This window comes from Ambystoma mexicanum, chromosome 1p (genome assembly GCF_040938575.1).
Source record: "Ambystoma mexicanum isolate Mex_15411 chromosome 1p, UKY_AmexF1_1, whole genome shotgun sequence".
Taxonomy (NCBI): Eukaryota; Metazoa; Chordata; class Amphibia; order Caudata; family Ambystomatidae; genus Ambystoma; species Ambystoma mexicanum.
Window position 1 is genome coordinate 414046143 of NC_090921.1, and position 12824 is coordinate 414058966.

The following is a 12824-nucleotide window of genomic DNA, read 5'->3' on the forward strand; positions in this document are numbered from 1 at the left end:
GTACTTCCGTAAGTGGACAGAAAAATGTTTTCCTTCCACAATGTCGACCTAAAGCAATTTAGCATACTGCAAGAATTGACGAAATAAACTAAAGTGTGTGTTGGACATTTGTATCCCCAATGAACCCAATGAATACACTCACACAAACAATATGTGTACACAAATCACAGTAGAAGTATTTTCTACAGGATATGTGGAAAGGAAAGTGCTAAGTATGAGGGTTCAAAACTATCCTCAGTAACCTCTGAAACCACCACATACGCAAATCAGTCACCAGCTCTCCAAGAATAGTCATACAACTCCAAGACATATGGACCTATTATCACGTAACTTCATAACGGTACACTACCACATCAGAATGTACACAGATGCCCAAGTAGCAACAGGAATGCAAACCTTCTAAACGTACCCTTTACGAATAGGACACTGTAAACAGTTAGAATACGCCACCTAGTATCTAACTGCAACCAGAATACGACAATGTTATTTGCAGCATTCAAACAACCCAACTCAACCTTCAACAACTACTGTGCTACAAACATATTGTAAAACGCTTCCAAAGTATGAGCAGTTACAGGATGCCAACAGGTACGTAACTACCGTCAGAATTCTGCACTAGCACAGTACAATGCCACAATATCTGAAAACCACTAGCACCAACCAAACGCATAAACAGTGGTACAAAAAGGAAGCAGGTAAACATTTAAAAAATACCACCTGCTATACAACGTCACCCATCCTACCAACATGTATAGGCCAGAAATCGTAAACCCTTACAGTTCCTCCTACTTCAAGAGTACACCTTAAAAAGTGCTGTAACCACTCTAAACGTGACTATCATTCATTGTGCACCATAGTAACAAAGAAATTTGAAAGTTTTTTTTTTTAAAATCCAGCATGGATTTTATTTCCCCACAGACCCAATGATTGTGCAAAGAAACACAGAAACTGCGCTCATTGCACAGTAAACTGGTTCAAAGCATGGTGCTTAGGAAGTACTAGTTATGAGGGTCCACAAAGTAAAAAATGTATGCTATGTAGTGGACTGCAAACTAACAAAATACCTGCTCTAACATGTTTCCCACAGATAATGCAGCTACCGGGACCACACCATTTCACACTCGATACACAAAACACAGTACAGGCCCTCCTCAATCCAAACAGTAAGTCTGCAACGATTGATATTACACTTCTCTACAATGTCCACAGTGCAATGTGTGCACTTATTTCTGCTATACACATAGCAATGCCACCATCTGCAATGCACTCCTATATTACACTACACAGCTTGTGCCTATGCCCTACACGCTTAGCTACACCCTGTACAGTTTTGGGCCTCCAGCCATGCACTCAACATTCTACACCCTGCCCACAATTGCCGCTGCACTGTACAACTATGCATACAAACATCTATCCACATACCACTAACCCCACACATAACATTACCACATAACAGCCAACTACCCCTTAGTCACTGCAGTTGACATTGGCTGCCATTTCTTCTACACAATACATAACCTGTTTCCTATGTACTCTGTTCACCTAAGCCTATAATAAGTGGACACACTGAATGCACAACACTACAGTAACCTACCCGACAATCTGCACAATCACAACAATACAACTCGATGAATGCATCCATACATTTTACGTAACTGTGGTTACTGCTGCAACATTTGGCTCCTTGCTTTCCACTAGCACCGTGTAGGCCATTAGGTCATTTTCATTGTTATGTACACCATTTCAAAAAAAGGTATTCAACACATATTTCAGTGCAGCGCATGGGTCGTAGCTCGCCAGCCATATTGCAACCACTGCGTTGCTGCTTACATTTTCAAACTTCTGTTCCCCTTTCTTATTGTATAAAGGAAAAACCATTTGAACACCATAACCACCTTACGCTGTTTAACAACCGTACACACCAACTCCTTTTCTTTGCTGAATGGCAGCCCAAAACATGTTCAGGCTGCACCACACCAAACTGCGTATGATGTGCTACCCACCCACGTATTCTGAGGCAGCGAACACACTGGCCCTCATTACGACCCTGGCGGAGAGGGGTTTACGCCAGCGTAATGCATGGCGTACCTCTCCGCCAGATTACGACTTTCCGTAGCGCCATGGTGATTTTTACGCCCGGATTTTCCGGGCGGAAAAATCCATGGCGCTACGGGACCTCTTGTTAATTACGCCACCGTAATCTACGGTGGCGTAATTAACGCCTTCCCCACTCCCATTATACCCTATGGGGCAAAAATGGGAATGGGGAAGGGTAAATGGCGATTGGGGACTAACCGCCCCGCCAAGGTCGGAATGGGGCGGTAAGTCCGCCAACCCCCATGGCGGAGTTGGCAGCTCTGCGCCATGGTCCATGGTGCAAATTGCACCATGGATCTCCGCAAGGGTCGTAATGAGGGCGACAGTCTTCCATCGTCTACCGTTGCCTCTTAACACACTGCACATATAACTGGTCCTTAGGCACTACAAAAGCACATTTAATGTATGTTGCTATCTGTGCATTCATGGCACCATGTTTACGCCAACATCATCTCTACTTGTACGTTGTACTACCTTCACCGTAATGACGCTGCCAACATTCGTAAATGCATGCTACAATCGAAACACGTTGCCGGCTGATTCCTTTTTTATTTCCAGCTTCATCTCCGGAAAGCGAAACCTAACACCTCTTCTTGAACAGGACACACGCTCATTGTAAATCAGCCTTGATGGGGAAGCATGTTGTATGGAAGTATAGCAAAAAAGGATACATAACTTACACTGCAGTTGCTCTGCTCATGTGCCCCAAAGGTAGCCTGCAACAATGCCATAAGCTGTACATGGCCATTTCTCGCCCACCCAATACAAGCATGGAATTTGCCAAAGTCATGTAAGTACAACTTTACATCACATGTGTATTACGAATAAAAAGTATTAAACTGTTCTTCTGTATGCATATTTATAAATTGACTCTACCGAACACTTTCTCTCTGTACATTGTACGGAGCTTTGTGACGGCAGTAAGGACGCGCCGTTACAGTGCCATGTGTCCACCATTCCCGGTAAATTGCAGCTGTGATTGTACTTCGTTTTGCTGGCATTCTACCCAACCCTTTGCAAATGTATATATAAAGGGCAAGACAAAAAGGGAACGCAAGTCGTGCACTAAAACAACACACCTTCTACTCACTTGTGCAGTGCTACAGTACCTGTTTTGCCCTTTCTATGCCCTTTCGCACAATTACTAGGTCTATGAAACCTCAGTGTACTGAGCGTTATAACGGCCACAGGTGCACGCAGCGGTCAACCGGCACACAAACATTGACAGCTCACATTTCATTGACGCACTTCCTAGCAAAGCAGCTCCTCCATTCTCCAGCAATCCGAGGTGACCCCCATGAGAGTTCTTGTTTTGTTACTTTCCTTGCACACAGACAGACACGCTGTGCCATGGGTCGAACAACACTTGCTACCACTGTCATTTTTTGTAAAAAGGAAACACATCAAAAGAGCGTCTGGTGGCAATGTTTCCAAAACATTGTGCTTGTGTGGAGCCGTACAATCACAGTATCACCAACAAAACAGAGAGCAAGGCAGTGGGGTAACATATGACGCTACTCACTAACATGGTCCATGAGGCAGCCAGCTATTACAACAGCTTTCCCACAAAGTCTTGTCTTGTACGCTGCCACTAATACCGGCAACTTACATCTACTCTTATTCTTCTTTCTTCTCAGATATCTTGCACCTTACTGCGTGTGCCACGCCTTCCACATTCCAATAGATGGGTGGTGCACCAAGCATTGGAAGATTACCATAAGCAATTTCTTTTCCGTCGTTATTACCTGGGCCGACCGATATATGGGTCGGTATGTCCATTTGCGGTTCCGGCAATACGAACCAACCTGCAAACCTTTATGCTGTAAGGCATCCCAGAGGCACCAGCTGCTACCTTGTTTACATTTATGTGTACTCCTTTTGCCACTTTGCTAGACGAGAACAGAAGTACAGAAGTGCACAGATGGCATTGCTCACTGAATTGTATTTGCGAAATAAAAGAGGGGTGAATGCAGCCAACTTACATGTTGTCGTTAACATTCTATAGCAAAATGAAGCACTTCCAACAATTCACTGTGGTGTTACTAAACTATGGGAATGTTCTGGAACCGTATGCTCTGTGTGCGCATGTCTGCTTTTGCTTTTGTTTATGTTGTTCCTTTCCGGAGCTAGGTGCTCACATGACGCTGTACGCTTCGCACACACGTAAAGAAAATACCTGGAGTGCACGCTGTGAGGAACGACTGTCCACAAATAAAATCTGTGACGCCAGTGACTGCTGCGATGGTTTATGCCGCACACATGTATAGGTAATGGAAGTGATGCACACATTACAATTTCACACAGTAGAAGCGCCAACCACGTTCGTTGGCCATCTCAACAGTCACACAAAACAAAGCTAACAGTCAGATGGCCTGCCGTCCTGTATTTGGCTGCACTTAACGGCGTTGATGATGTTGCCGGCTGCAAATGTATGTGGGTTGGTCTGTACATTATTCATACTTTACACATGTAATGCTTATTAACTCATGTCATGTCACAATATCTTCATTCAATCTCAAAGCACAGGGTATTATGAGAGTCACACCATACCAAACATAAATGGAAACATAAATGGTGGCATCTCAGTCCCTGAATGGCAACAAGGCCAATGACGCACACCATATGCAAGTGCAGACACTTCACGCCACCTCTACTGGTGTACAAACTGCAAAATGTCCTCCACAACCATCCTGTAATAGTGAGCACCAGCAGGAGATATACATATTTCCAAGAGTGTATGCTGGGGTTACATATCAGTATAAAAACAGTCCCAAAGAAGGCAACATTCTGAAACCTACTTCCAACCAGTGGCCAGCCTGTTAGGTCCAAGGGCCCAGCTATGCACACAGGATAGTAGGGGTTTTGCAGGCACAACACAACATAGCACACCGACTGGCTCCTTGGTACATACAGAGGTCAACGGCCTCCGCCCATGCACCCAAGAGCCTACTCCTTCAACACACGCACTAGAAGGCAGCCGTGCATGCTACCACGTGGCCATGTAGCTTTCCTGACTACCGTTACGTATGGGTACACTAACAGACTCAAACAATGCTACATTCTCCAACCTACTTCCAAACAGTGGCCAGACTGTTAGGTGCAAGGGCCCTAGCCATGCACACAAGCCAGTACGCCTTTGCAGGCACAACACAGCATAATACATCGACTGCAAATAGCCTCATATTGCCTGCAATGCACTTCCCATCCCCAATGGAGGCCACCTGCACTCACCAAAAAATGATAGCCGCCTGTGCAGCTACCTCCCCAATGAAGTATAAGTAAGTAGCTGCGTAAAAAGTCCATATCGCAAAACTGTGATGCTAAAAAATCCTTCCATGTGCCAATGTCTTACTGCCCTCCCTGAAGCAAGGCTGTGGCCAAGACCTAGCCTCTTGGGTGCATGCGGAAGCCTACGGCCTCTGCCCATGCACCCAAATGCCTAGGCCTTGCCCACAACCACTCCAAGGCAATGGAGGCATGCATGGGACCATGGCACCCCACACCATACTTCACAAATGTACCACAGCCACCGACACCCGTACCCACCGCCACAACACAATGGTAACCCGCAACGGCAACATAGCCACCAGCACCCCTAGCCAACAGCGGGATGGCAGAAGGTATGGATATAATAACTTCTGCAAATGAGCAAAGGCAAAGGGAATGCACTCTTTGTACGTATGTGCGTAGTTCACACACCATTATTACAGTGGTCCCATACATGCCTACATTGCGTTGCGGATGTTGTGGAGAAGACCTAAGCTCTTGGGTACATGCCCCCAAGAGCCTAGTCCTAGTCACACCCACTGCAAGGCAATAGAGGCATGCATGGGAACATGTGGCCATGGGGCTTTCCTGACATTCTCACACCTACTTCCAACCAGTGCCCACACTGTTAGGGGTCAAGGGTCGTAGCCATGCACACAAGGCAGTAGGGGCTTTGGAGGCACAACACAACAGAGTACACCGACAGCAAATTTCCTCATATTATCTCTAATGCACTCCCCATCCCCAATGCAGTCTGCCTGCACTGACCAAAATATGATAGTCCCCTTTGCACCTAACCACCAATGCAGCATATGCCAGTAGCTGCGTGAATGGTCCATATCGCAGAAGTGTGCTGGTAAAAAATCATTCCATGTCTCAATGTCGTAATGGCCTTCCTTGAAGCAAGGGTGTGAGCAAGCCCTAGCCTCTTGGGTACATGCGGAGGCCTACAGCGTCTGCCGATGTACCCAAAAGCCTAGTCCTTGTACATCCACTAGAAGGCAATAGTGAGAACACTAACAGACCCACACATGACAAATTCCTCACACCTACTTCCATATGTTATGTTATACATACTTATAGAGTGCACAAACACCCAAAGGCACCCTGGCGCTAGAATGAATACAAAGCTGCCAGACAAACAAATTAATACAGAAATGTTTTGAGCATACGCCGAAAGGTGAGGTGGTCAACTGTCATCCGCAATGCCAGGGGAGTAGCATTCCAGGCCTTGGCGACAGCCACCGAAAAAGCACGGCCGCCGGAACGGGTCAATCTAAAACGGGGGACCTTTACCAGAAAAGCAGAGTTGACTTTTGGAAAAATGTTGCCCCCCCCTGCACGAAACCTCACCCAACTTGGCGAATAAATTCAGAGCCGCCATATACTTTTTTTTGCAAAGTTTGATGAGGATTCCGCATATGTGTCCGCATGCGAGTACACTAACAGACCCACACATGACAACTTCCTCACACCTACTTCCAACCACTGCCCGCACTGTTAGCTTCAAGGCCCTTAACCATGCACACAAGCCAGTAGGGACTTTGCAGGCACAACACAACATAGTACACCAACTGGAAATATCCTCATAATATATCCAATACACTCCCCATCCCCACTGCAGCCTGCCTGCACTGGCCAAAATATGATAGTCGCCTGCGCAGCTACCTGCCAATGAAGTATATGTGAGTAACTGCGTGCATGGAAGCATTGCATTGCAGGGGTGGTGCCAAGCATTAGGCTCTTGGGTACAAGGGGAGGCCTGCGGCCTCTGCACATGCACTGAAAAGCCTACGCCTTACCCACAACCACTACATGGCAAGGCAGCCAAGCATGGGAACATTTCACCACAAACCCACCACCATAAAACAATGCAAACGCACAAAGTCAACATGACCACCGGCAGCCCTAGGATACAGCACAACACATGGCCAATGTCTTTGCTTCACCCTCTTTCACCCACCCGAGCCTGCAAACCATGTTTTGCAACCCCTTCCGGCATGGCACTATCCTCAGATACACCATGGCGGCGTTTCCCAAAAACTTTGACGCACAGCACGCTTCCCTCCAGCCAACCACCGGCCGCGTCCAATGTACGCCGACAGCGCGGCATACCTCAGGCCAATGAGACTTCGGTCCGCAGAGCGAACAGGGAAATGGGTCAGCGGAGCGGGCCCAGATATCACACATTTTTTGGGACGTACATTTCAGTTCTTTGCAACAAAAGTATTGGTCTGATTTCCACCAAGCACAGAAAAGCACACTTTCTGACCCAAGCCCCCGGTCCTGCCGCAAATTTGGTGAAAATCCGTCCAGCCATTCGGGCTGTAGCCGTGCGCAAAGTTTTTGCCCATTCAGTCTATGGGGGAAAAAAAATGTTGGGATTCTCCCTACAACTTTGCCCCCCCTGCACGAAACCTCACCCAACCTGGCCAAAAAATTCAGAGCCGGCCATACACTTACTTTTGCAAAGATTGGTGAGGATTCCTCCAGGGGGAGCAAAGTTCTAAGCTGCCCAAAAATTGGTCTTCCTATGAGTTTAGCAACCTAACAATAACTAGACGCCCGCTACCGCGGCCCGTGTGATAATATACCCCCATATGGTTTAAAGATCTTATATGTTCCCAGTGCTCTCTGAGAGCTCTGAGAGACAATTTTTTGCCTTTTGCTGAATTGCATTTGGTACTTGTAGTCTCCCATTCAAGATGGGGGGGAATAATGCCACAATGATACACTTTTTGCCTAACATAGTTCTATAAGGATTTAGATATTTGCGTGACACTATGGTATATGTACTTTTCAAGTTATCTTTATAAAGCAGAGTATTGTTGAAAGCCAGACATGGGGGTGAGGAGGGAAAATCATGAGAGGGCAAGTAAGTCTTGAGTATTTGCCCAGGATGTGGCAAGTGAGGTTGCAATCCTGGACACTGGTGCAGTTATTTTCCCCTGATTTTGATTGCTTTTCCAGGCACAAGTAAGGGACACATGTGGGTGGACAGCATAACTTTTTTTTAGAGAACCGACGCAAAGTCTTATTTTTGTTTAGGTTGGCAAGCTTGCTCAAGCATTTCGCTACCAGGATTTTATTCATGTTGTCATGTTCCCAGTTCAGACACTTACCCACAAGACCATAAGCACTTGTTTTGTATTGGGATTTTGTTTTTCAGGGAATACTTCACTACAGATTGCTTGGGTTTAAGGGTGAGCACCTTTTATACTTTGTCAGCATATTTATTGGGATATTTCCTCTCTCAGGTAATTTTTCTGGTGTTCATTAATATTTTTCAATGCTATTTTGTCTTGCGCACTTACGTCTAAGGGGAAGGTCAACTGAACTACATTTGTATATTTCACATTAAGATATATGTTCACTTACCTTACGTATATTCGTGGGTGCCAGCTTTTGATTTTCGCTATGGGGCAAAAGTACTTGGGCATATATTATTTGTGCAGCTGGTCATGTTTTCCCATTTTCCGCGCTGCTTAAATCGGCTAGTTGTGGTCAGGCAATGTATCGCAACAGTCACTAAGAGACTGGCCATGAAACAAGGGACTTGTAGCATGCTCCTTGACCAAAGTGTGTGATCCTTGGCAAATAATTTTATCTCACTGCGCATTACTTAAATAAGTAGTGAGCGCTCAAAGCCTGCCATCTTTTCTACGTAACAATAACACTGTACAAACAGGTGAAAATCAGTCTGTGATTGATTAACGTCTTTAAGTAATGGTTGCATTCAGGTGGATTTCGAGGTTAACCTCCCAAACCGGTGCATATGTTATTCTTGCAGCCAAACATGAGAGATATTACCCTACTTATGCAAGTAATGAAACAATACATATGTATGTGTTCACACTTGAAAAAACAGTTATCCGTGATTGTTTGAAGAAGACACGTGAAAACAATGAGAAACACAGATTCTGAAATGTTTTGAAAACAGTGGAAAAACAACCCCAGAAGTTAAAAGAAAAAGAAACGCTGAAAACAGAAAACCCTTATTATAACTATACCAGTGTCCATAGCAAAAAAGGTATTAAAAAAAAGCTTTTAGGAATTTTAACAGATACAGTCAGATTGGGGGTGACAAATCACTGCCAAAGGCCATGGCTAGTGCTCTGGTATTGGTTTAAAATGGTCAGTGGGCCCTGCTGAAGGCCATGACTAGTGAGCAGATAGTGATTTAAAAAATACAGTAGGCATGACCGGAGGCCATGGTCTGGTAGACTGTGCACAGATACATCTATGTAACTGCTTGTACACTGATAGAACCATCAGAATATTTGGTGGAGGACAATTCACAGTGCAACAAGGATATAGTGTTGACCAACTGGTCAAAGAGACGGGCGTGATTTGTATGTCTTTTTAGAAAGTAATGGTGAATGAATGGTAGGAGCGAATCAGTGTGAGTTGAATTTGGAAAAGATTGTGTATATGTTTTAAAAATGTATTTTATATTTGTATATGAAAAATAAAAAGAAATTTGAATTCAATGATTGACATTTATTGATATATTTAAAAAGATAAATGTATAAAGTTGTGCCATTCCCTATCCTAGTGGTCCATTTCTGTTTGTTCCTAGTATATTGAGCCTGGAGGACCAAGGATTTAGACCGGGCACCCCTTTGTTTAGAAGGAAGACTGTGCACACTGGCCATGGCCGCGGGCCATGGCTTAGTGGTCTGGTAGTGTTGGAAATCATAAAGTGGGCACGACCGAAGGACATGGCTAGTGACCAGGTAGTGATTTAAAAAATACAGTGTGGTCTGGTAGTGTTGAAAAATATACAGTGGACACGGGCAAAGGCTGTGGCCAGTGGTGCGACAAAAATCAATGGAATCACAAAAAACCCTTGAATGCAATGAAACAATAAATGAATGTGTGTGTGTTTACACTTGAACAAGTTATCTGTGATAGTTTGAAAGGGGCACATGGGAAAACACTGAGAAACACAGATTCTGATTTTTTTGTCAAACACTGGATAAATAAATGGCCCCAGAAGTTAAAAAAATAAACACTGAAAACCGGAAACCCTTATTATATTATACCTGCGCCTATGGCAAAAAGGTGTTTTAGTAATTTTAACAGACACAGTCTGGTCTGGGTTGAAAAATCACTGCCCATGGTCTGGCTAATGGTCTTTTAGTGTTTTAAAATGGATAGTGGGCACAGCCGAAGGCCATGGCTAGTGACCAGATAGTGATTTACAAAATACAGTTGGCACGGGCCATGGCTAGTGGTCTGGTAGTGTTTTAAAGTGGCTTCAGCCGTGCCCACTGGCCATGGGTGAAGGCCATGGTAAAATATAGAGTGGTCACGGCCCTAGGCTGTGATGAGTGGCCATGACCAAAGGCCATGGCTAGTGAGCAGGCAGTGCTTTAAAAAATACATTGTGGTCTAGTAGTTTTAAAATGGACAGTGGGTACGGCCGAAGGTCTGGTAGTGTTTTCAAATATACAGTGGGCACGGCCAAAGGCCGTGGTCACTGGCCATGGACGAAGGCCATGGCCAGTGGCGTGTTAAAATAAAATCGATGGAATAACAAAACCCTTGAAATTCAATGAAAAAAACCTTAGTTAATGATCAGTTAAGGTAAGAAACTTATCCCAACAAAATCCCTGGAATTCAACATATTGGGGAACTCAGAACCGGCTTAACTCAGCGCATTCCCATTGCAAAGCCCAAGAGGACATATTTAGTAACAGAGAAGGGATTCAGAACATACATGCCAACCCTCCCGATTTTTTCATCTAAAATGTTGCACATTTTTACTTTCTCCCTCCTAAAATATTTGTAACCTCAATTCAATCCAATGGGAACATTCCCTTCTCCCGATTTCTGACACAAAATCTCCCTCCCAGCTGTGGCAAAATGTTGGCATGTATGTCAGAATGCCATAGAAAATTGCATTATTGGGATATAGTATTATAGGGAAGATCAATGGGAACCACTGAGAAAAGATGTTGAGCATGGAAATCAGTTTTAAGCACCTACAGTAACTTCAAACATATGTGAACTTCCAGAAAACGTATCACTTGTAGCACTAAACACAACCATTATGCAGATACAAAGTGCATAGGCGAGTGCGCAGTTTTGGAATGCCCTGCACCAAAGAACAAGACTGGCCTTGCAGAACAAAAACAGAAGGGAAATAGTCCACGACTAAAATGACAAGGAAACAGATAATTACAGAGCAAAGTACTTCAAGTAAAGCTAAATATGAGTTGCAGAAGCTTGGAGCTGTGTTATTATGCTGCCGTAAAGATTCCATACACAATAATCATTCAGAGAGGACGCTGCATTGCTAGGTTTCTAGACTTCAACTCTGAAATATTAATAATTAGCCAATTAATATGATAATGGCATCAATTAAACTGTAATTGGGATTGAGCACTGAACCTGCAAAGGGCGAACCATGCTTTGCCTCGAGCACCTGCAAAGTACAAACGCTGCATTTCCGTTGAAAGCCGCGTATACCTAACAGATCGAAACCGGCCATCCCGGTGTGATACTTCCGTTCTGCAGTCCTCGAGCAGAGCGTGATCTCTGCCCAGCGCCATATTGGGAAGAGAGCTCATTTCTGAAACCCCGCTAGCCCATGGCAGGATTGATTCACCACCGAAATAGTGCATTCGTATCAGATTGTATTTTTACAATGATGAATCAAATATAAAAATTGAATAAAATATTCAAGGTGTAATCAGTGGGAAATGTGTTTCGAGGTTGGGCAGTAGGGGTAGGAACCATGGCATGTGTCATATGCCAGTGACACGTGCCACTGCATGTCACCACTAAAAGTGACACGTGCCACTGGCAGGTGTCACATGCCATGCCCCAAAAAAAGGTTTCACATGCCAAGGTAAAACAAAAAGCAGATGTGGCGTCTGTCTCTTCGTTTTTCAAATTATAAACCTCCTTTTTAAAAATAAAAATGTGAAGCACCAATTATGATCCTTTTTTTGTAAAAATAAAACTGAAAGGCTCCACGCCGATTCCAACTGAAGACTTTGTGATATCGCCTCCGGTCACCGGGGCGGGCCACAGATGGTGTCGGGGCACCCGACCCAGGACGAGCGTGTGAGGTGCTGGCATCACCCTGCACCGGCCGGATCACCGGCTCCGTTGATTCTAGCTGGGGGCACCCAGCTCAGGTCCACCGTGGCGTGGGCATAGCTCTCAACCATTTGTGTTGCAAAGGCGGGTGAAATCACCCGATTTTGTTTTTGGCGGGTGAGACGCCCATTGGAATAAATGGGCGTGCAGGAGGTTCGGCGGGTGAGTCAGTCTTTTACAAGGCGGGTGACACCCGCCAAAAGCGTGTGAGTTGAGAGCTATGCATGGGGGCACCCAGGCGGGCCACCTAGGCCACGAACACGTGGCGAAGGCTACGAACAATAATGGGACACAGACACGAGTTGCCGCTTCCTGGGGCTCTGCTGCACTGCCGTGTGCGTGCCAGCAGA